Genomic DNA, 20,410 nt, shown 5'->3' with positions numbered 1-20,410 from the left:
TTCTTTCACTAAACTTCTCATGTTACATAAGCATAGTACAATTATCAAAACTAAGAAATTAGCACTGGTACAATATTATTAACTAAACTGCAAACTTTATTCAAATCTCACCCATTTATCCACTAGTGGTCTTTTTCTGTTCCGGGATCTTATCCAGGTACCAAATTATATTTAGTTGCTATTTTTCCTCAGTCTCCTCCAATCTGTGACATTTCCTTAGTCTTTACATGTCTTTTATGACCTATACACTTTTGAAGAATTAATGAGCAGTTAAAGAAGTAAATTATACCACATTCAGAGACAGAAAGACATTAAAAATTTTTTATGTTTGTAAATGTGAAAGCTTGGATTTGGTAACAATTCCTATAAAAACTAGTCAAAGCAGACTCAAGAAGAAGCCTGAATAGGCCTAGAGCTATTCAAGAAACTAAAATCTATCTTCCAAAAAAACCAGGAAAGAAATAAACATTAGGTCTAGTCAGTCTTATACATGAGTTCCAGCAAAACATTAAGAAACACACAATCTCAAGCTTTTACAAACTGTTCCAGTGAGTCAAAAAAAGGGGGTCAACTCACCCATCTCTTGTTAAGAGGCAAGTAAATGCTTGATACTAAACCTAAACAAGAGCAATAGGAGAAAATAAAAATCTAGACCAACCTCCAAGTGAATAGAGAAGCTTGATTCTTTCTGATTTGTGTGAGTCCAAAAATATGATCATCTCAAATATATAGAAAAAACATTTGATAAAAGATGTATAGCCTTTTAAGAAAATCCCTTAGCAGGCTAGAAATACATGGGAATTTTCTTAATTTAATAAGAGTATCCACCAAAAATCTAGAGCAAACATTATACTTAATGATGAATCATTAGAAATATTTCCTTTCAAAAAGGAAATAAGACCAAGATGCTTGCTATCACTGTTTCCATTTAACATTTTACTGGCAGTCAAATGGAAAGATGAAAAAGCACGCAGATTGGAAGGAAAGAAATAGAACTATCATTACACATAGATGGTATCACTCTTGTGCAAGAATTCAAGAGACTCAATGGATAAACTATTTGAAATAAGAAAGTGGGCTAATTTTAGAAAATAAGCAACAGATCTGACGTGGTGGTTGAGTAAGAGAAAGAGCAAATAAAGATGATATCTGGTGTTCCAGCTTGGGAAAATACGTTATGTGATACCATTTACTTAGATTGCTAATTATATAGTAAGTGAACCTTGAGTTAGGGCAGAGCCATACTATGCCGGAAGCTTCCAGGAGAAATTACCTATATCCTTAAATATCACCGGAAATACAAGGAGTAGGAGGAAACTATGGTCAGAACCTCTATGGAAGAGATCACTACATGTAGTTGTACAGAATATTCAGATAAGCCACTTGAAACTCCTCTCCCTGTGATGGAACACTCTAATAAAGATGGTAACTCACTGGACTGACTCCTAAGGAGGAAGGTTCTGATTAGCCTCATGGCTTTTGCTTTTCTTAATGGGATATCCAAGTTTGGGACCAAGCAGATCTGTCCAGGGAAATAGAAGCTGGAGCTCTGAAACAGTAATGATTTTTTTCTATCCTTCCTTTCAAAAGTTCTCAGCCTCTATTCTAAATAAAGCTTGAGGAGGTTAACTAGATTTATTGTGGTGGTCATTATGCAATATAATGAATCATTAGGCTATACACTGAAATGAATATGTTATAAATTATACAGTCAATCAGTCAATATTGAAAGGGTGACATGAAGGCTCACCACTAACTAACAGGCTCATGTGCCTCTGTCTCAGCCTGGGTGACAAAAGTCCATGAGTTCAGCTCAGTATTAATGAGTGAAATGTGACGACTCCAAGTAGTTGGTTGGATATGTGCTTCTGGAGCCTGGAAATGCATATTTGAGAGTTACCAGTATATGAAAGAGACTTGAAACCATGGGCATGGATGGATGGATCATGTAGAAAGGATATAGAGAGCAAAATGAGAAGAGACACACTTGAAGAAAGGAATGCTGAAGAAGAGATACTGAGAATGTGTAACCAGAAAAATAAGAAGAAAACTATGGCAGTATTTTTTTTTTAATTGAAGCATAGCTAATTGACAAGGTTGTGTGAGTTTCAGGTATGCAGCAAAGTGATTCAGCTATTTACAAATATATGTATATTCTTTTTCAGATTCTTTTCCATTTAGGTTATTAAAGGATGTTGAATACAGTTCCCTGTGATATACTGTAGGACCTATACTGTAGGTCCCTATAAAAAATTATCTATTTTATATATAATTGCATGTTAATCCCCACTCCCCCCACCATTCTTTCCCCTTCAATAGCCATCAGTTTGTTTTCTATGTTTGAATCTATTTGTTTTGTAAATACTTGTATCATTTCTTTTAGACTCCACATATAAGTGATACCATATAATATTTGTCTTTGTCTGACTTACTTACTATGATCATCTCTAGGTCCATCACAGCAGTGTCTTAAAGGATCCAAGACAAGAGGGAACATTAATGAGAAAATGCGCACCAGTGACAAATATTTACAGAGTGAAAAGAGCTCACTGTCAAAGTCACACAGCCAAATCAATCAAATTCAATTTACTCTTGTTGAATATGGTGATTTTAAAGCGGTAAGATTTTACTTTGATGGCTGCATTTCTTAATTCATTTGTTCACTCATATTTAACAAAGACCCACAGTGTGCAAGATCTATTCTATTATCTCTTTCCTTCTCTCATATTCAGCCAAATTTAAACTCTCTCAGTTATTTTCTGAGTTCCTGAGAACAGGCATGGAATATATAAACTTCTCTTTTTTACTTGATTAATTGCTAAACAACTTTGACTCAGCACTTCATTCTTATGTGTGTTAAAATCAAAAAGCTCTTCTGAGGTTTAACCTCCAGTTTTCTACATATTTCCCCAGTGTTTTGTATTTATTAAAAACGAATGAAGAATTCATGTGCTCATTCTTTTGCTTTTCCCATGTCATTTTATTTCAGAATCACCTAAGTAAACTCTGTTCAGTATTCCCTCGAGATCATCTATATTCTTTATAAAGATATTTCCACTGAATCTAATGTAACACTTTTCTCACTGGATTAGGATACATGGCCCCATATTAATGTATTCAGGACCACCTACTACTCAACACCCACCAGTTATCCCTTTGCAATCAAAAAATTGAAAGTAAATAAGGTAAATTATACAATTAAATAATTACAATACAAGGCAAAATATGCCAGAGGATGAACAAAAGATTATAAGCTTTCACTGGAGGATAAACAAGCTTTGCTTTGAGTGACCCAGGAGAGCTTCAGAGAGAAGGTGGCATTTAAGTGGGTCTTAAAGAAGGAGATGGATTTCAATAAATGAAGTTGAGAGGGGAACCTTCCAGGGAGGGACAATGATGTGAGCAAAAAGCAGGCAAGCACAAAGAAAGTTCAAGAAATGATGTATAGGTGCAGCTGATGGAAGAAAATATATCAGAGATAAGAGGGAAGAGATAAAAATCCTGACAGCTAATGCAGCACTTATTACAAGCCAGGCAGCCTGCAAAGTGCTTTACGTTCATCATGCCATTGAATTCTCACACCACCCAAAAGGGCAGCTCCCGAGCCCACTTTTGTTTATCAGACAAGGAGACCAAGGTTCAACAAGATCCAATGACTTGTCCAACACTGCACAAATAGGAAGTGGATGAGCTAGGATGTGAACCCAGGAAGTCTAATTCCAGAGCTCCGCCCTGCCCACCACTGCTGGGGAAGGCACAGGGACTTTGGAAGAAGAGGGAAGAGGTACAGGAGAACACTGGGTCAGGGATGTGAAGGAAGGAGTTTCAAGAAGGCAAGGGTTGTTTATAATTAAAATCGCCCAAACAACTCATAACTCCAGATGGAGAAAAAATTTTTGAGGGGCTGATTAGTTGGCTCCTGGAGACTTCATGTTCAGCTGAGCCATGTCAAAGAAGTCAAAACGCAGAGAAAGGGAGTAGATGGTAGAATTGGGAGGCAGTGACCATGAGCTAATTTTTCTAGGGTGTTTGTACCCAAGGTAAGGAGTGAGAGGACAGTAGCTGGAAAAGGGTGATCAGTCTGTGATTTTTGTTTTTTCAGGCTAATTTGTGTGAAGGAAAGCTAGTGGAAAGTGTTAGAGAGAAGACAACTGAAGTGTCAACTTCCTTTTGGAGAATGGGGGAGATGAAGAGATCGAGGATACAGGAGAAGGCTCAGAGAGCCACATAGAGGAGGAAAGAAAACTTTTTCTCTGGGACAAGAGGAAGCGAAGACAGGAAGTGAGGCAGCAAGTAGAGGCTGAGCAAACCTACTTCTGATGACTTCAATCACCCTAGTGAATTAGGAGGCAGCTCCAGTGCTGAGAGAGGTAAGCTGGGCTGAAGGCAGAGCCTAAGGACTGTGGTCACAACTGGAAACAATCAATGCAAAGGCAACAAAAGTTATGTGGGGGCTGGCCTGGTAAAATTAACTGAAGAGACTGCCATCTCTCTTTACTCTGCTGTGTTGCTTGCTCAGGTAAGAGCTCACCTATAGCAATGCACCTCCTTTGTTCTCCTTTCCTGAACCACACAGCCCCATCACTCCAGCCGTCTACATCCTGCTTCTTGCTGCTCTCCTTCTAACTCCCTCACTCATTCCTCCATCGGTCTCACTCCATAGGCTTGGTATTGCTTCGCTAGCCAGCTCTGACTTCTAGCTACCATTAAAGTGAAAGTGAAAGTGAAGTCACTCAGTCGTGTCCGACTCTTTGTGACCCCATGGACTGTAGCCTATCAGGCTCCTCTGTCTATGGGATTTTCCAGGCAAGAGTGCTGGAGTGGATTGCCATTTCCTTCTCCAGGGGATCTTCCCGACCCGGGAATAGAACCTGGGTCTCCCGCATTGCAGGCAGATGCTTTACCATCTGAGCCACCAGGGAAGCTACCATACTCAATTACAATTACTCCCTTGAGATCCCTGCTTTGTAGCTCATCACCTTGTCTATCCAGCATGAGCCCTGGAATCTCTAATGGCATGTGCTCAAGAGGGTAGCTCTGCTGAAGACTGCAAACTGTGGTGCTGGCTTGATTTAGAGAGCCTCTGTACCAGATGATCTTAGGTTGCCCTCCAGATCCACGCTCCATACCTTTCTACCTGTTTCAGCCCCTAGAAGGGGTCCTGTCTACTATCTAGAGGTCACTCCATGGATAGTAAACATGATCCCTTGTCCACTGATTTTCACTTGGGTTAGGCCAATGGAAAGGAGTTTGGGGGTAAGTAGGAAAGAGTGTGTGTGTGTTAGTGCGTGTTAGTCACTCAGTCATGTCCAACTCTGCAACCAGATGGACTCCTCCAAACTCCTCTGTCCATAGAATTCTCCAGGCAAGAATACTGGATTGGGTTGCCATTCCCTTCTCCAGGGGATCTTCCTGACCCAGGAATTAAACCCAGGTCTCTCACACTGTGGGCAGATTCTTTACCATCTGAGCTACCTTGGAAGCCCTTACACAGGAAAGAGAAGGGAGGATATTTATTCCTTCAGCTCCCCCCATGTGCTGCAGGCTGGCAGTGGCTGGATTCCTCCATGAAAGACAACAGCTTCTCTCCAGCAGCTTCTCCTACAGCTCCAGCTACAACCACAACCCCAGCTCCACTCTTGTAAATTCCAGTAACAACTCCTTGCCTTTTCAAGATGAAGAAATATACTGTTAGTATGTGCTTCAACACTCCAGGTACTTACCCCAATATGTTTGTAACCAGTCCACTCGGTTCAGTCACTCAGTCGTGTCCGACTCCTTGCGACCCCATGAATCGCAGCACGCCGGGCCTCCCTGTCCATCACCAACTCCCGGAGTTCACTCAGACTCGCATCCATTGAGTCAGTGATGCCATCCAGCCATCTCATCCTCTGTCATCCCCTTCTCCTCCTGACCCAAATCCCTTCCAGCATCAGAGTCTTTTCCAATGAGTCAACTCTTCACATGAGGTGGCCAAAGTACTGGAGTTTCAGCTTTAGCATCATTCCTTCCAAAGAAATCCCAGGGCTGATCTCCTTCAGAATGGACTGGTGGGATCTCCTTGCAGTCCAAGGGACGCTCAAGAGTCTTCTCCAACACCACAGTTCAAAAGTATCAATTCTTCGGCGCTCAGCCTTCTTCACAGTGCAGCTCTCACATCCATACATGACCACAGGAAAAACCATAGCCTTGACTAGATGGACCTTAGTCGGCAGAGTAATGTCTCTGCTTTTGAATATGCTATCTAGGTTGGTCATAACTTTTCTTCCAAGGAGTAAGCGTCTTTTAATTTCATGGCTGCAATCATCATGTGCAGTGATTTTGGAGCCCCCCAAAATAAAGTCTGACACTGTTTCCACTGTTTCCTCATCTATTTCCCATGAAGTGATGGGACCGGATGCCATGATCACCGCTTTCTGAATGTTGAGCTTTAAGCCAACTTTTTCACTCTCCTCTTTCACTTTCATCAAGAGGCTTTTTAGCTCCTCTTCACTTTCTGCCATAAGGGTGGTGTCATCTGCATATCTGAGGTTATTGAGATTTCTCCCGGCAGTCTTGATTCCAGCTTGTGTTTCTTCCAGTCCAGCATTTCTCATGATATACTCTGCATATAAGTTAAATAAGCAGGGTGACAGTATACAGCCTTGATATACTCCTTTTCCTAGCTGGAACCAGTCTGTTGTTTCATGTCTAGTTCCAATTGTTGCTTCCTGACCTGCATACAGATTTCTCAAGAAGCAGGTCAGGTGGTCTGGCATTCCCATCTCTCTCAGAATTTTCCACAGTTTATTGTGATCCACACAGTCAAAGGCTTTGGCATAGTCAATAAAGCAGAAATAGATGTTTTTCTAGAACTCTCTTGCTTTTTCCATGATCCAGCGGATGTTGGCAATTTGATCTCTGGTTCCTCTGCCTTTTCTAAAACCAGCTTGAACATCAGGAAGTTCATGGTTCACGTATTGCTGAAGCCTGGCCTGGAGAATTTTGAGCATTACTTTACTAGCATGTGAGATGAGTGCAATTGTACGGTAGTTTGAGCATTCCTTGGCATTGCCTTTCTTTGGGATTGGGATGAAAACTGACCTTTTCCAGTCCTGTGGCCACTGCTGAGTTTTCCCAATTTGCTGGCATATTGAGTGCAACACTTTCACAGCATCATCTTTCAGGATTTGAAACAGCTCAACTGGAATGCCATCACCTCCACTAGCTTTGTTCGTAGTGATGCTTTCTAAGGCCCACTTGACTTCACATTCCAGGATGTCTGGCTCTAGATGAATGATCACATCATCATGATTATCCGGGTCGTGAAGATCCTTTTTGTACAGTTCTTCTGTGTATTCTTGCCACCTCTTCTTAATATCTTCTGCTTCTGTTAGGTCCATACCATTTCTGTCCTTTATCCAGCCCATCTTTGCATGAAATGTTCCCTTGGTATCTCTAATTTTCTTGAAGAGATCTCTAGTCTTTCCCATTCTGTTGTTTTCCTCTATTTCTTTGCATCGATTGCTGAAGAAGGCTTTCTTATCTCTTCTTGCTATTCTTTGGAACTCTGCATTCAGATGCTTATATCTTTCCTTTTCTCCTTGGCTTTTCGCTTCTCTTCTTTTCACAGCTATTTGTAAGGCTTCCCCAGACAGCCATTTTGCTTTTTTGCATTTCTTTTCCATGGGGATGGTCTTCATCCCTGTCTCCTGTACAATGTCACGAACCTCATTCCAAAGTTCATCAGGCACTCTATCTATCAGATCTAGGCTCTTAAATCTATTTCTCACTTCCACTGTATAATCATAAGGGATTTGATTGAGGTCATACCTGAATGGTCTATCAGTTTCCCCTGTTTTCTTCAATCTCAGTCTGAATTTGGTAATAAGGAGTTCATGATCTGAGCCACAGTCAGCTCCCGGTCTTGTTTTTGTTGACTGTATAGAGCTTCTCCATCTTTGGCTGCAGAGAATATAATCAATCTGATTTTGGTGTTGACCATCTGGTGATGTCCATGTGTAGAGTCTTCTCTTGTTGGAAGAGGGTGTTTGCTATGACCAGTGCATTTTCTTGGCAAAACTCTATTAGTCTTTGCCCTGCTTCATTCCGTACTCCAAGGCCAAATTTGCCTGTTACTCCAGGCGTTTCTTGACTTCCTACTTTTGCATTCCAGTTCCCTATAATGAAAAGGACATCTTTTTTGCGTGTTAGTTATAAAAGGTCTTGTAGGTCTTCATAGAACCGTTCAACTTCAGCTTCTTCAGCGTTATCAGTCCATTAACTCTCTTCAATTCTCCCACTTAAGGATGATATCTTTTTATTACCAGAACCTAACTGATACAGTTCCAACCTTGAATGGGTCCAGTTAGCGTAACCTGAAGACACATGGAGCAGCCACTGTGAATCCAGGAGGGATACTAGGGATAACTTAGATGATGGGGAAGCTTGACCTGGATGTCCCACTGGTATCCTCAAATTTAATGTATCTAAAATCAAATCCATTATTACCATCCCTTCATCCAAATTTGTTCCTCCTTCAGACTTTTCTGCTTTTTTCCCATTCATTCTTTCATTTATTCAAATACTTTCCATTTATACAATGCTTTCCATGTGCTAAGCACTAGGAGTTCAAAGATGCCCAGAACAATGTTCCATCTCTCTAGGGGCTCATCTGTACAGGAAAGACCCACCCCACAGATGTTGGGTTGGCCATAAATGATATGAAAAATGCCTTTTTATAATAGTAGGAACTACCTGTTGGTAAAGCATAGAGAAAGAAGCCAGGATAAGGCACAGGCCAGAAGGCTTCTCCAAGGGAGTCACTGTTGTGGTTGTTGTTTAGTCACTAAGTTACGCCAAACTCTTTGTGACCCCATGGACTGTAGCCTGCCAAGCCCCTTCGTCCACGGGATTTCCCAGGCAAGAAATACTAGAGTGGGTTGCCATTTCCTCATCCAGGGGATCTTCTCAATCCAGGGACTGAACCCACATCTCCTGTATTGGCCAGCAAGTTCTTTACCACTGAGCCCCCAGGGAAGCCAAAGGAAGTCACTAGCTGAACCTTAAAGAATAGTAAGCTTTTAGCAGCAGAGAGAGTAAGAGGATGAAAGAACATTCTAGGCAGTGTCAGCATGAGCAAAGAACAGAGGCATGATAGTGCACAGCATGCTCAGGAAACGAAAAGTTGTCCTAAACAGCTGGATCACAGGATAAATGGTGAGTGAGCAGGCAGGCAGGGGGCTGGGAAAGCGGGTAGAGTAAGGCAGGGAATAAATGATAAAGTTTTTTCCAAAAGTAGGCCTGGCCAGATTATGAAGGGTATTAGCTGTGAAAAAATATTTTTAATTGTTGTGGACACCTCATGCGGTATCACAGTTCTTCTGAAGGCTTGTACATTTGGCCCATCCCTCAGAACAAACAGGAGGGGTTTTCTCTCTTTGCCTTGCTTGTGTGCTAAGTCACTTCTGCCTCTGTGTGACCCTATGGGCTGTAACCGGCCAGGCTCCTCTGTCCATGGGATGCTCCAGGCAAGACTACTGGAGTGGCTTGCCATTTCCTCCTCCAGGGGATCTTCCCCACCCAGGGACGGAACCCACATCTCTTTCATCTCCTGCAGTAGCAGGCAGCTTCTTTACCACTAGCACCACCTGGGGAGCCCCTAGGCGAAGGCTTGTAACAAGACAGCCAAGAAACAAAGAAAGTAAGACTTGGCTTTTCAGTTCATACTGAGGATTTTGAAATTCATGTTAGAGCTTATAGTTCTGAGGGGAAGAGGTCTCTAAATTTCTAAAATCTTGGACCCTGATGGATGAAGGGTGTAGCTTTTACCATATACTATACTTTAGATTGGGCTTCCCATGTGGCTCAGTGGTAAACAATCTGCCTGCCAATGCAGGAGACGCAGGTTGAATCCCTGGGTCGAGAAGATCCCCTGGAGGAGGAAATGGCACCCCACCCCAGGATTCTTGCCCAGAAAATCGCATGGACAGAGGAGCCTGGTGGGCTACGGTCCCAAGGGTCACAAAGACCTGGGCTCGACTGAGCACAGCCGCACCATGCAGCGCTCTTTAGCCAGAACAACTGGAGGGCCATACCGGCTGCCCCTAGGGTTCTTCCTTTCCCATTTCAGAGGCCAGACCCACAGGTCACAGTTGGGTAACAGGAAAGAAGGCCAGAAGAGCCCTAATGTGAAGGAGTGCATACTTTCCTACTTACAGTGCCTTTAGTCATAGGGGAATACCCAGATACAATGAAACAGGGCATAGGGCAAGACCTCCGGACAGGATACAGACACATACATTAAGGAAGAAGGAAAGATCATGAAAGATACTTTTCCCCCAGATTTCTTTCTTTCATATTAAGGTATCTCTAATTGGAAATTCATAAATGACTCTAAATGGTGTGAACTATCATAAATGTGCTAGAAGCTATCTATCAGCTCAGTTCAGCCGCTCAGTCATGTCCAACTCTGCAACCCCATGGACTGTAGCACGCCAGGCTTCCCTGTCCATTGCCAATTCCTGGAGCTTGCTCAAACTCATGTCCATCGAGTCGGTGATGCCATCCAACCACCTCATCTTCTGTCATCCCCTTCTCCTCCTGCCTTCATTCTTTCCCAGCATCAGGGTCTTTTCCAAAGAGTCAGTTCTTCACATCAGGTGGCCAAAGTATTGGAGTTTCAGCTTCAGCATCAGTCCTTCCAATGAATATTCAGGACTGATTTCCTTTAGGATTCACTGGTTTGATCTCCTTGCAGTCCAAGGGACTCAAGAGTTTTCTCCAACACCACAGTTCAAAAGCATCAATTCTTCAGCACTCAGCTTTCTCTATCGTCCAACTCTCATATCCATACATGACTACTGGAAAAACCACAGCATGGACCTTTGTTGGCAAAGTAATATCTCTGCTTTTTAATATGCTGTCTTACAATAGAGGCTACAGCATCTTTCTCTTTCTGTTTCATATCATTTACCATAATTTACTAATTCATGGAAAATATGATGTAATTGCAAAGTTGTGCTGTGCTTAGTCATATCTAACTCTGCCAAATTCAGGACTGTAGCTCATCAGGCTCCTCTGTCCATGGGATTTTTCAAGCAAGAATACTGGAGTGGGTTGCCATTTCCTTCTCCAGGGGATCTTCCTGACCCAGTGATCAAACTTGAGTCTCCTGTGTCTCCCGCATTGCAGACTTATTCTTTACCCACTGAGTCATCAGGAAAGCACAGCTGCAAAGTTGTTTGGAATCCAATGAAGTAGGACTTCGTTTGGTCAAAACAAACTGTAAGAGTTACTTCTAAATATTTTTGTTGTTTGAGGCCTAATGTCCATAAATAAAGTGATTTAACTAAGTGAAGAAGTATTTTGAACCAGTGTATATCTATTGTTGCTCACTCTGGAGGAACCCTATATGATGAGGCAGCCTGGTTTCTAGCTCTGGCAGAGATTCTAGCTATTTACTGGGTCTTCCACTCTTCTCACCTAGCTTATTGAACTTCTACACAGAGCACATCACGTGAAATGCCAGAGTGGAAGAAGCACAAGCTGGAATCAAGACTTCTGGGAGAAATATCAACAACCTCAGATATGGCAATGATACCACTCTAATGGTAGAAAGCAAAGAGGAACTAAGGAGCCTTTTAATGAGGGAGAAAGAGGAGAGTGAAAAAGCTAGCTTAAAACTCAACATTCAGAAAACTAAGATCATGGATTCTGGTCCCATCACTTCATGACAAATAGATGGGGGAAAAGTGCAAATAGTGGCAAATTTTATTTTCTTGGGCTCATAAATCACTGTGGATGGTGACTGAAGCCATGAAATTAAAAGATGCTTGCTCCTTGGAAGGAAAGCTATGACAAACCTAGACAGTGTGTTAAAAAGCAGAGACAACATTTTGCCAACAAAGGTCTGTATAGTTAAAGCTATGATTTTTCTAGTAGTCATATATGGATGTGAGAGTTGGACCATAAAGAAGGCTGAGCACCAAAGAATTGATGCTTTCGAACTCTGGTGCTAGAGAAGACTCTTGAGAGCCCCTTGGACTGCAAGGAGACCAAACCAGTCAATCCTAAAGGAAACCAACCCTGAATATTCATTGGAAGGACTGATGCTGAAGCTGAAGTGCCAATACTCTGACCACGTGATGCTAAGAGCTGACTCATTGGAAAAGACCCTGATGCTGGGAAAGACTGAAGGCAAAAGGAAAAGGGGGTGGCAGAAGATGAGAGAGCATCACCAACTCAATGGACATGAATCTGAGCAAACTCCAGGAGATAGAGAAGGACAGGGAAGCCTGGCGTGCTGCAGTTCATGGGGTTGCAAAGAGTCAGACATGATTTAGCAACTGAACAAAACAACTACTACTCTCTTTGTTCCCATCATCTTGAAACCAAGAAGGCTTATAAATGTCCACTGAACATACCTGTGGGATTTTGGAGAAAATTTGCCTGTCACTCTTCAGAGAGCATTTCTTCTGTATCCTGGCCCCTTTGTCTTGACACTTGCCATTCAATACTGCTTGGAATTAATTAGACATCTAACCACCTCAGGCAGAGAAGACAATGGCAGCCCACTCCAGTACTCTTGCCTGGAAAATCCCACGGGCAGAAGAGCCTGGTCAGCTGCAGTCCATGGGGTAGCTAAGAGTTGGACATGACTGAGTGACTTCACTTTCAATTTTCACTTTCCACTTTCATACACGGAGAAGGAAATGGCAACTCACTCCAGTATTATTGCCTGGAGAATCCCAGGGACAGGGGAAGCCTGGTGGGCTGCCATCTATGGGGTCGCACAGAGTTGGATACGACTGAAGTGATTTAGCAGCAGCAGCAACCATCTCAGGACAATGTCTTACAAAATTATTATTAAAATGTAGATTTATATATCATGATACTACTCGTGTTCTTTTTTAATGGGCTGGTGCTTTTCTTTTCAGTTAGTCTTATAAGTTTCCTGGAATTTCAGAACAAGTTTTGGAAGACCATAGCTGTTAACTGAAGTTGCCACAGAAGACCTCACTGGAAGACCTCATTGAAAGATTCGTTTCCATTCCCATTTTCCTTGAATGTGACAGCAATGAGAAGAGCTGAAAATGGGCAACTACTTGGCCCATATGTATACTTTTGTATGAATTGAATAGAACATATGTTTCTCTGGGCATATGCAGATCACAATGGGAATCATGGCTTAGGGAGCAGAGTTACAAGATAGATTTCAGCCCCCATTCACTCCCTCAGCCTAGGATGCTTTACAAAGACTTGCACTGAGCCTCAAGTCAGCTTAGTCTCTGATTGTTATTGTTGTTGTTTAGTTGTGTCTGACTCTTTGGTGACCCCATGGACTATAACCCACCAGCTTCCTCTGTCCGTGTCCATTTCCTCCCCCAGGGGATTTTCCCAATTCCTCCTCCAGGGGTCAAACCCGTGTCTCCTGAATTAGCAGGCAGATTTTTTTACCACTGAGCCACCAGATAAGCCTGAGTCCCTGATGGATTAAGGTCATTTGCCCTCACTCTAGTTATCCTCTAAAAGATAAGTGAACCCTCCCTGGAGAAAGATAACTTCATTAAAGCTTCTACAGAATGTTTACACAATGTTCAGCATTCAATTAAAAAATTATCAGGCAGTACCAAGAGAAAAAGCAGACAATAGAAATATACTTACAGACAACTCAGGTATTAGAATGATCTGCCATGGACTTTAAAATAACTGTGATTAAAATGCTAGTAAAAATATATGATAGGATATAGAACTTCACAAAAGAACTGGAATATATAAAAACCACAAACATAAATTCTAGAACTCTAAAATTTTGGGTCACATATATGTAGATGGCAAGGCATTAATATTAAGCACTAGTAATACTAATGGAAAAGTTGTGAAGAGGAATAGGGAGGTGAAGTACCTGCAGAGCCTGGGAAGAGGCCTTGGGAATGCAGCCCTGGAAAAGTAAAAGAACCTCAAGCAAAGCCCTCCAAGGGTCTTGCACCTGCATTCCTGACCCCACAGCGGGGAGACAGCTGAGCTGCCTGAGGAGCAGTGTGCCGATGCAAGGCTGCGGGGAAGTTTTCAGGGGCATGTCAAGTTTTTTAAATCCTAGGAACAGTGTAAGGAGTTTGAAAAATATACCTGGGTAGACACAGAGAATTGTTAAGGTCCAAAACCCAAATCTCTCAGGCCATGATGGGGTCCAGAAAGAGGCTATGAACCATTCCAACCATAATACACAAAAGGAGCTGAACTTTTGAATAAACAACGAGACAGCCAAAGAAAGCATCTCTGTCTTAAAAGAAAGCAACTTCTTCATTTCATCTACTAAGTTGTGTTTGACACTCATGTTTTTAGTTTTAAGAAAACAATTTTGAGCTAGACTCAGATCTCCTTAAGTGCTGTTATTTTTGCTAATGTTGCTGTTTCAAATGATCACCATTCCCCTTCTGTGCCTCTGGTGTGTAGGAGCCTGTTCTAGTTGTTCTCCACTAAAGCTTGGCTCCTTAGGTTTAGAGCTCAGCTCTTGGAGCTGGTCACAGAGACCCAGTTTACCTACATACCTTAAACAGTTTGTTGCTGTTTTATAGCAGGCAACTCCCAGAAGGAAACATTTTTGTTTCTTGGTTTTCTTGTTCTCTCAGGATCAGCAAGGTTCCACCCTTCTTCATCTCCTAAGGACCCAGAGAGTCTGGGCACGCTCCTGTCAGTTGATGTTGCTCTTCCCTAGAGTATCAACAGAGAAGGCAATGGCACCCCACTCCAGTACTCTTGCTTGGAGAATCCCATGACAGAGCAGCCTGGTGGGCTGCCATCTATGGGGTCGCACAGAGTCGGAAGCGACTGACGCAACTTAGCAGGAGCAGCAGCAGCAGCAGCAGAGCATCAAGGGTTCCCTTTTGTCAAGATACCCAAGACGTGAATCCTTGTGGTTACTTGTCTGGGACATTCTCATGGCTGTTGCCAAGCTCTCATTTGGACCATAGTGAAGGAGCCCAGTTATGGCTCTCTACAACTTGGGCTTCAAGGTGATGAATCACTATCATCATTCATGTTTTGTTATTTTTCCTTTTTATAGTGAACTCATTTTAAGCCCCAGATCTATGATTTTGATGGCTCATTTGTTTGTGTGTACCCCAAAATACAAATTTAACAGAGAAGTCTTCATTGGGGGTTTTGTACTACTACATTTGATGCTGATGGAATTTGCAAAGTGGGTAGACCTACAAAAAACATCCATTGAAAATATGAATATGGAATCGACTGTCGACTTGAAGTTTCTATTGGGTTCTACAGGTCTATATCATTATGCGCCACGTGGTAAAGTGATTCTTCCACAGTTTTTGTTTATTGTAGTAAGTGCGAAACATTTCTTTTTACACTGTGCTATGACATTGCAAGGCCTTGGTACCATGTGATTATGAACAGAAACATGGGAACAGTACTAGGTCATGTTGACTAGCCAGAACAGATTTACACAACTGTTTTAAATTATTTAAGTAAAAGTGTAACATTAAAAGTTCTTACAAACTTACTAATCTTTTGGCATATGAACTGGAGTCCAAGTTTGAGAGACTTGCAATAAACATTGCTCCCAAATGGCCTCTATCTAGCCATGAGTCCCAGAACCTACATTCAAAAACCATACTAATGTTCATTTAATTGGCATGAATTGATGCGCTAACATCTTTCTTTTTTAATATCTTGAAAATATGAGTTACCTGGTTTTTATTCAATATTTAAGCACCAGCCTTTCACAAAGGCAACAGAAGTCAGTTTTTTAAAGAGCTGTATCTAAGTCCTTTCCCTTTTTTGGTTTAGTTTTCCTTTCATTCACTCTATCTCCTCACTGCCATTTGATGTTTCAAAACATGGGAGATCTCATTTGGAAAAACAAGAGGCAGAAAAGATGTCTGTAGTTTGCAAAAATAATTTTACTTACTTTTAAATGATGCATAAGTTGCTAACTTTCTTAGTTTCACTGTACCTACTATGTTCTATGTGCTTCTAAACAGTGAGAAGCAGCTTAATGTTTTTCAAAATTAAAAGTCTGCCGTGACTTTAATTCACTTACGCTTAATATTATGGATGATACATTTGAGTTTGTATCTACCATCTCACTATTAGTTTTTTATATTTTATGTTTTTTCTTTTTCCCTTTTTTTGAAATAGATGAATATTTTATGTTGGTGCATTTTCTTCTTTATTAATTATATACTTTTTTACTATTATTTAACTAGAGAGTATGTTCCTCTAGAGAGTTCCTCTAGAGAGTATGACATGCATTGTTGACTTATTATTCTGTAGTATATATATCAATACTTTTACCACTTCCTAGATAGTGCTAAAACCTTAAAACATTTTAACTCCATTTATCCCCATGCCTCCTGTGCTATTGTCATCATTCTTTTAATTCCATACATATTTAAACTACCCAAGGCTTTATGATTGTTGTTTTGTATAGGATATATTTATTTAGATTTACCCACGTGTTTACCTGCCTTCTGAGAAACCTGTATGCAGGTCAAGAAGCAACAGTTAGAACAGGACATGGAACAATGGACTGGCTCCAAATTGGGAAAGGAGTACATCAAGGCTGTATACTGTCACCCTGCTTGTTTAACTTATATGCAGAGTACATCATGTGAAATGCCAGGTGGGGTGAAGCACAAGCTGGAATCAAGATTGCCAGGAGAAATATCAATAACCCCAGATACGCATATGACACCACCCTTATGGCAGAAAGCAAAGAGGAACCAAAGAGCCTCTTGATGAAGGTAAAAGAGGAGAGTGAAAAAGCTGACTTAAAACTCAACATTCAAAACACTAAGATCAAAAAAAATTAAATAAAATAACCAAGATCACGGCATCCAGTCCCATCACTTCATGGCAAATAGATGGGGAAACAATGGAAACAGTGACAGACTTTACCTTCTTGGGCTCCAAAATCACTCCAGATGGTGACTGCAGTCATGGAACTAAAAGTTGTTTGCTCCTTGGAAGGAAAGCTATGACAAACCTAGACAGTGTATTAAAAAGCAGACATTTGCCAACAAAGGTTCATATAGTCAAAGCTACGGTTTTTCCAGTAGCAATGTATTGATGTGAGAGCTGGACTGTGAAGAAGACTGAGCGCCAAAGAACTGGTGCTTTTGAACTATTGGAGAAGAGTCTTGAGAGTCCCTTGGACTGCAAGGAGATCAAACCAGTGAACCCTAAAGGAAATCAATCCTGGATATTCTTTGGAAGGACTGATGCTGAAGCTAAAACTCCAATACTCTGATGGGAAGAGCTGACTCACTGGAAAAGACCCTGATGCTGGGAAAGACTGAAGGCAGGAGGAGAAAGGGGCAGCAGAAGATGAGATGGTTGGATGGCATCAGCGACTCAATGGACGTGAGTTTGAGCAAGCTCCAGGAGATGGTGAAGGACAGGGAAGGCTGGCATGCTGCAGTTCATGGGGTCAAAAAAGGCTGGACACGACTGATCAACTGAACAACAACAATCTTTCATATAAATTAGCACAGATGCAGAAAAACAATTGATTTCAAAAGCCAGTCTCTTGGGAGATTGAGACTGACATATATATATACGACTACGTGTAAAATAAATAACTAACCAGGCTCCCCTGGGTGGTTCATTGGTTAAAAATCTGCCGGCCCATGCAGGGGACACAGAATTGATCCCTGGCCCAGGAAGATTCCACATGCCACAGAGCAACTAAGCCCGTGAGCCACAACAGCTGAGCCCACATGCACTCTAGAGCCCATGCTCTGCAACAAGAAAAGCCACCACAATGAGAAGCTCACACACCACAACTAAAGAGTAGCCCCAGCTCATTGCAACTAGAGAAAGCCAGTGCTGCAACTAGATAAGGGGCCCACACACAGCAACGAACACCCAGCACAGCATCAATTAAAAATAACCAATGAGAACCTACTGTATAGCACAGGGAACTCCACTCAGTGCTCCATGGTGACCTAAATGGGAAGAAAGCCTAAAACAGAGGGGACATATGTATACATATAGCTGATTCGCTTTGCTGTACAGCAGAAACTAACACAACATTGTAAAGCAACTATCTCCAATTAAACAAAAAAAATCCAGTCTCCATTATTTCCTTTAGGTCTTCCTCCAGGGCCACAGACAGATATACAAAATAATTTTGAGACCCAGCCTTGCGTATGCATACAACTTAAATTTGTTTGACCCTGGGCTTTCTTCTTGGCAGCTGAATACAGAAGAATATCTTAGCTTCTTGGAAGGAAAGATGAAAATTGTTTCAGATTCAGGACAGTCTTTCAGGACAATAAATAAATAAATAAAAGTCATTTTGGTTATTTGCTCATTTAGTAAATATTTATTGTATGCCTAGCAGTGCGTGCTCGGACATGTGGGAGAAAGTTGAATAAGACATGGTTGCTCATGAGAGACTCACAACCTAATGTGCAAACATACAACACAATGTAATACAGTAAACACAATGGGACTTTCGGGGAGGCCAAGAGAATGGGTTTCTTAGGTTTGGGGATGAGGGTGACTTCCGGGAAGAATCTGAAGAAAGAAAAACCCAAGACTATGCTGAGGAAAGCTAGATCACACACAAAAAAGTATGAATAAAAAAAATAGTATTGGAATGCTGGAACCTAGGCATTGGCCTAACCTGCCTGGGACACCACAAAGAAGTTTAGGGAGGCTTCATTAAACCTGAGGTAAGTGTGGGTGAAGCCTAAGAGCCCACTGCCTCCAGGTCTCAGCTGAGATCCCCACCAGTACCATCCAGGTAGTGGATGCTTTGATGCACCACCCAGATCTCCCTCCAGACTAAAGGGCTTACTCCTCCAGCTACTGGTGCACAGCCCTTGGCTGTCAGCTCCCTCCAGGTATTAGTTAAGTGTTAATCACTCAGTCATGTCCAACTCTTTGCGATCCAATGGACTATACCCCACCAGGCTCTTCTGTCCATGGAATTCTCCAGACAAGAATACTAGAGCAGGTAATCATTCCCTTTTCCAGGGCATCTTCCTGACCCAGGGATCAAACCCAGGTCTCCTGCAATGGAGACAAATTCTTTACCTTCTGAGCTACCAGGGAAGTCCCCTCCAGGTCTCAAAAGAATTGCTGCACCCAAAGCCATGTGACCTTCCCTGGGTCCCCAGTGTCGGGCCCACCCTACCCAACACGATAAGGCCCTAGCTCCCCGGCTCAGGGCGACTCTGAGGACCCCTTTCAGCTTCTGAGTTTCCAGTCAGATTGGTTCAGGCCTTTTACTGAAACTGGATCACAGTCTGACTCCTCCCTCGACCCAGTCCTGCTTCTGTTCCTTCTCTTTCACAGGTTTTAATCCCCCAAGCACTCCCTAATGAATATCCTACGTGCCAGCCTCCATCTCAGCATCTGTCACCAGGAGCAAACCAGCCACACCTATCAACAATATTCCTTAGAACCACAAGCAAACTGCTAAAAAATCTCAGTAATCAGGGGACTGTCTAACCTATCCAATAATTGGGTTAACAAATGTATATTCCACCATTTGTTTAGTCCCAGCTCATCATCACACAAAAGCATTTTCAAAACTCCATTCGGATCTTTAGGGTTGAAACTACAGCCAAGCCGTATCTCAGAATATGTTTTCTCCAAGACCCAAACATACAGAGGCATTGATCCTGATTTACACGTGGACACAGAAGGTCCACTGAGCTCAGCCAAGACACACACACCCACTCCTCAGAATCTCTGGAGAATTTAATCACTCGCTTTGGCAGCAAAAGATATCAAAATGGGTTACAGGTTTATAAACCTATTAACTGAATCACTTTGCTATATACCTGAAATACTGTCAATCAACTATACTTCAATTAAAAAAGAATAAATAATGTACAGCCAAGGCTAAGAATGATAGCTCCATGAAGAGTATTTTTATTTAAGCCACAGCACTACCATATGTGTTCATTGAATTCAGTACAATGACTCCTCCCCAGTCCATTTTCACAGACAAGGAAACAGGTTTAGAAAAGTTAGGTTGCTCAGGGGTACAATGCTGTGCAAGGGGGTAGAGCTGAGATGTGAATTCACACAGTATGACTACAAAGACGCTCCCCTCCCTCCATCACTTCCACACTGATAGACATGCCACCCCCTCACCCCTGCATGTGCAGAGTGTCCAGCATGGCCACCAGCACACAGAAGATGCTCTAAAACCGTTAGTTAAGTTCATTCTTTACTCTTTGGCTTTCCTCCTCTCTATTCTCTGCTCTTCACAATCTCCCAGCCCAAAATACCACTTTAGGGTTCAGTGGGAGTGAGGGATGGGTAAGCACAGTCAGGATGGATCCAGGAAATACTACTCTTCTTCCTACTCTTCCCTTCCTAAAATCTGGTCATGAGCATTTACTTGTTTTCTGTTTAAAATCTTTTCAGATAATTATTACAGATACTGTAT

Source organism: Capra hircus, chromosome 10 (genome assembly GCF_001704415.2).
Source record: "Capra hircus breed San Clemente chromosome 10, ASM170441v1, whole genome shotgun sequence".
NCBI lineage: Eukaryota > Metazoa > Chordata > Mammalia > Artiodactyla > Bovidae > Capra > Capra hircus.
Note: the sequence above shows the minus strand (reverse complement) of the source record.